The sequence below is a fragment of the Lactuca virosa genome, chromosome 8, assembly GCF_052849685.1.
Source record: "Lactuca virosa cultivar CGN04683 chromosome 8, Lactuca_virosa_CGN04683_v6, whole genome shotgun sequence".
NCBI classification, from domain to species: domain Eukaryota; kingdom Viridiplantae; phylum Streptophyta; class Magnoliopsida; order Asterales; family Asteraceae; genus Lactuca; species Lactuca virosa.
In genome coordinates this window covers 184,742,465-184,748,213 of record NC_136433.1, presented here as the reverse complement: position 1 = coordinate 184,748,213, position 5,749 = coordinate 184,742,465, and positions in this window count along the sequence as shown.

Below are 5,749 nucleotides of genomic sequence, written 5' to 3'. Positions count from 1 at the left end.
TATCCTTCCCTTTTGATTAAGGAATAACTTTCTTTTCTATAGTCAATAGAGTACATGCCTGTAAACATTCCTAACTTTGGAAGTACTCGAGCTAGTCTGCTAAACTGCCAACATTTTTCCTTGATGGTTTGATGTAAGACCTCCAGCTAGGTCATTTCCTTCCCGAACTCATTATACATCAGTAATACCAGTAATATTGGCAGTATTTAATTGATAGGGAAGTTGTACTTTTGGGTGTCCCTAACCTAGCAGTACATTTCCCTTTTGTTAGTTAGGCTATAGGGAGTAGCCCAAGAAACACTCTTATCATGTTTACAAATCGATTCTGACTATTGTCATCGTTTTCGTGACCTTTCAGTACAGGATGCCGCCTCGAAAGCGTCCAACCAGGAGAACCCCCGCAACTCAAGCTCCACCACCACCACCTATCTCATCGATTCCTCCGCAGTTCGACCCAGTGTTGTTCCAAACAGCCGTGACTGCCGCCGTGACCGCCCTCTGGTGCAAGTCAATTATGGGGGTGCCAGTGGAGGTGGACTGGGCACAAACTCTAGCCAGGGTGAAACCCACCCCCGTGCTCGGGAATGCACCTACAAAGATTTCATCAGTTGCAAGCCTACCTACTTCAACGGGACCGGGGGAATCCTCGCCCTAACTCAATGGTTCGAAAGAACCGAAGCAGTATTCGAAATGTGCTCCTGCCCCGAAGGGAGCAAGATTAAGTTTGCTACTTGTACCCTCACCCAAAGGGCCCTAACATGGTGGAATGGTCATGTCAAAGCCCTCTCCCTGGTAGCAGCTAACGCCATGGGTTGGGATACACTGAAAGACCTAATGATGACAGAGTACTGCCCAAAAGGAGAAATTCAGAAATTAGAGGAGGAACTCTAGAATCTCAAAATGCAGGGTTCCGACATAGTAGCTTACACAACCGGGTACTGCGAGCTGGTAGCCCTATGCCCTAACATGATCCCCTCGGAAGCCAAGAAGATTGAGCGATACATCGGGGGCCTAGTGCCTCCGTATCGTGGGAACGTTCTATCATCGATACCAACGACCTTCGAAAGTGCCAAGGAGTTGGCCCAAATGCTTATCAATCATGAAGTTCCCCGTGCTCCATCTACAACTACAACCATCACTACTGCTCCAACTCACGCCTCCGACAACAAGAGAAAACGGGGAGATCGAAAGAAGGGGAAATCAGTCAAATCCTCTTCCAGCAACCAGCAAATAGTGGCTGTCCATGCTGCCACTACTCCTACTGCCCCTGTGCCCGCCAAAACAGATGCGGGGAATCTACCCAAGTGCGATAAGTGCGGTTTCCATCATAACGGCCCATGCCGTGAAATGCACTGCACCAATTGCGACCGGAAGGGCCACACCATTCGGTTTTGCAGATCACCTCCCAAACCTATTTCCCAAGTTCCCGGTTCGGGAGCGAGCCAGGCCTGTTATGGCTGTAGCGAAGTCGGACATTTCAAAAGAGATTGTCCAAAGTCGGGCAACGCGGGAGGAGCAGGTAGACTGCTTGCTATTGGCCATAATGAGGCTGTAGCAAACCCCACCGTAGTCACGGGTACGTTCCTTCTTGATAACTCTTATGCTTGTATTCTATTCGATAGTGGGGCAGAAAGAAGTTTCGTAAATCAAAACTTTAAACACTTACTCAAACAATCACCGCAATCACTGAAAGAAACCTTTGTCGTAGAAATGGCTAACGGCAAGACGGAAAGTTCTAACGAAATCTACATAGGTTGTACCCTCACGCTAGATAATCATTCGTTTCCTATCGATCTCATACCAGTAACGATCAAGAGCTTTGATGTCATCATAGGCATGGACTGGTTGAGTCTCCACCGTACCGACATCCTGTGCTTCGACAAAGCCATCCGTTTGAACTTGCCCAACAATGAAACATTGATGATCTACGGAGACAAGCCCAGTACGAGCCTTCGCATCATCTCGAGCATTCAAGCTCAGAAAACTTGCGCAAGGAATATCGCGCATTCCTTTCACACGTTGTCGACTCGAGCCGGAAAACGAAAGAACTCAAAGATTTCCCCGTCGTGTGCGACTTCCCTGACGTCTTTCCAGAGGAACTTCCAGGTTTACCTCCTAAACGACAAGTTGAGTTCCGAATCGACTTAATCCCAGGAGCAACCCCCGTCGCAAAGGCGCCCTATCGTCTAGCGCCTGCTGAGATGCAAGAGCTATCTGGCCAACTTAACGAACTGCTCAACAAGGGCTTTCTAAGACCAAGCTTCTCACCTTGGGGAGCACCAGTCTTGTTCGTAAAGAAGAAAGACGGATCGTTCCGCATGTGCATCGACTACAGAGAACTCAACAAGCTGACAATCAAGAACCGTTATCCCCTTCCTCGTATAGACGATTTATTTGATCAACTGCAAGGGGCGAGTTACTTTTCCAAAATTGATCTAAGGTCCGGGTATCACCAGTTGCGAGTGCTCGAGGAGGATGTTCCGAAGACAGCCTTCCGGACTCGTTACGGGCACTACGAGTTCGTAGTGATGTCGTTCGGACTAACCAATGCGCCCGCAGTCTTCATGGAGTTGATGAATAGAGTATGTCGTCCTTACTTGGATCAGTTCGTCATCGTCTTCATTGATGATATACTTATCTACTCTAGAAGTGAGGAAGAGCATAGCGATCATCTGCGACAGGTCCTGGAAACTCTACGATCGGAGAAGCTTTACGCAAAGTTCTCAAAATGCGAATTTTGGATTCGAAGAGTCGAATTCTTAGGACATGTGGTTAGCAAAGAAGGAATCCACGTGGACCCATCCAAGATTAAAGCTATTGAGAACTGGTCAGCACCGAAGACGTGTACAGAAATTCGCCAATTTCTAGGCCTCTCTGGCTACTACCGAAGATTCATTCAGAATTTCTCTCGGATTGCGAAGCCTCTTACGGCATTGACCCAGAAAGGCGTGGCCTTTGACTGGGAAGAAAAACAAGAGAAGGCATTCCGAACCCTGAAGTGAGCCTTGTGCACCGAGCCGATACTGTCCCTCCCCGAAGGGACAGAAGACTTCGTAGTATATTGCGATGCATCCAATCAGGGGCTCGGCTGTGTTCTGATGCAACGAGGTAAGGTCATCGCCTACGCCTCAAGACAGCTGAAGACACACGAAGTCAACTACACCACGCACGACCTCGAGCTAGGAGCGGTCGTGTTCGCCCTAAAGATATGGAGACACTATCTGTATGGTACAAAGAGCACCATCTATACCGACCACAAAAGCCTCCAGCACATCTTCAACCAGAAAGAGCTCAACATGAGACAACGACGGTGGGTCGAGCTACTCAATGACTATGAATGTGAAATTCGTTACCACCCGGGTAAAGCCAATGTAGTAGCAGACGCCCTAAGTCGGAAGGAATATTCTGGGTGAAGATTCAAGTCCCTAACCATGACTATCCATTCGCATCTACCCGCACAAATTAAGGGAGCACAACTTGAAGCTTTAAAACCGGAAAATGTGGCGGGAGAGTCCCTGCGAGGAATGGATAAAAAGCTGGTAGTCAAGGATGACGGAGCTTACTACCTCATGGACCGGATCTGGACACCGCGACACGGTGGCTTCAAAGACTTGGTCATGAAAGAAGCGCACAACACTCGATATTCCATTCACCCAGGTTCAGATAAGATGTACCTGGATCTCTAGAAATCGTACTGGTGGCCTAACATGAAAGCGGAAATTGCTACCTTCGTGAATAAGTGCCTTACTTGCGCTAAGGTCAAGGTCGAATACCAGAAACCCTCGGGTCTTCTCCATTAGCCAGAGATACCTGAATGGAAGTGGGAGAGAATTACTATGGATTTCATTACCAAATTGCCCAAATCTCCGAGTGGGTACGACACCATTTGGGTAATTATCGACCGGCTAACCAAATCCGCCCACTTCCTTCCTATCAAGGAAAATTTCAAAATGGAGAGACTTACGCGAATTTACATCCAAGAGGTAGTCCGACTGCACGGTGTACCTGTGTCCATTATTTCCGATCGGGATAGCAGGTTGACCTCGAGGTTCTGGCAGTCACTACAGAAGGCTCTTGGAACTAAGCTAGATATGAGCACAGCATACCATCCTCAAACCGATGGACAGAGTGAGAGAACTATTCAAACCTTGGAGGATATGCTGCGAGCCTGTGTAATCGACTTTGGTAAGGCGTGGGATACCCACTTACCCCTAGTTGAGTTTTCCTACAACAACAGTTATCACACAAGCATCAAAGCTACCCCATTCGAAGCCCTATACGGCCGGAAGTGCAGATCCCCTCTGTGCTGGGCCGAGGTAGGCGACACTCAATTAGCTAAGGGACGAGTTCCTGACAGCTCTCTCACCGGTCCAGAAATCATCCGCGAAACCACCGAAAAGATCGTACAAATCCGAGCACGACTTAAAGCCTCAAGAGACCGACAGAAAAGCTACGCAAACAAACGGAGGAAACCCTTGGAATTCCAGGTGGGAGACCGAGTCCTTTTGAAAGTCTCACCCTGGAAAGGCTTGATACGCTTCGAAAAACACGGAAAGCTGAATCCAAGATACATAGGGCCTTTTGAGATTCTCGCTAGAATCGGCCCCGTAGCTTACAAACTCAATCTACCCCGCGAACTTAGTAATGTGCATCCTACCTTCCACGTCTCGAACTTGAAAAAGTGTCTATCCGATGAGACTCTCATAATTCCACTCGATGAAATCGAGGTCAATGAGAGCCTCAACTTCGTGGAAGAACCTGTGGAGATCATGGACCGAGAGGTCAAACGAACGAAGCAAAGCCGCATCCCGATTGTGAAGGTTCGTTGGAACGCCAAACGAGGACCAGAGTTCACTTGGGAGCGCGAGGATCAAATGAAACTTAACTATCCTCATCTCTTTTCTTAGTTGTGTTGTAATAACGTAACTACTTGAATTCCGAATTTCGGGACGAAATTCCCTCTAACGGGGGGATGATGTGACAACCCGAAATTTACTCCGTCACTGTAACCCAATTCCGTTAATAAAAGTTAGTTCTATTAAAATTTTCCGTTAACTTTTATTTATTAAAATAATTCATTTTGAGTTATTAAAATAAATAATATATAATGACGGAATAAAAACAACTAAGTCGGGTTACGGTTAGTTTACCGGGTATAAACATTTAGCTCCGTTTAAACGACAGTGTATGGTGGGTCCCCACTAGGCAGCCATATATAAAGGAGGAGTGTCCACCTTTAGAGCCTTTTCCCACCTTGGAGCTTTCTCTCTCTACTTTCTCTCTCTAAAAATCGGGTTTGGCTCAAGAACACCACTTTCAAGCCTCAAAAATCAAAGGTAATCCCCCTAACTTGATTTACTAGCTTAGTATTCACACTATTTTGAGTTGAACCATCCAAATACCCCAACATGCATGTGTTTACGGTTTGGGGAGCCTCCCAAAACCGTGAACTCCCAAAAAGGGGTTTAGAATTCCCAAAAACACTTCCAAACCTTCTCTAATACTTAGATATAGCTTAGATACTTGCATGCATGAACTTAGAACCCCAAGATCATGACTTTTGGGGGTAAACATGAGTTTACGGTCCATGAACATTCATGAACCGTAAACAACCCAAAATGGGGTTTTGATGCCCCAAACCCTCTTCAATGCTTGTATAATGGCCTTGAAACTCGCTTGGATGATCTTAGAACCCTAAAACGTGTCCAAAGAAGTGTAAACATGAGTTTACGGTTTGGGAACGTCTCCC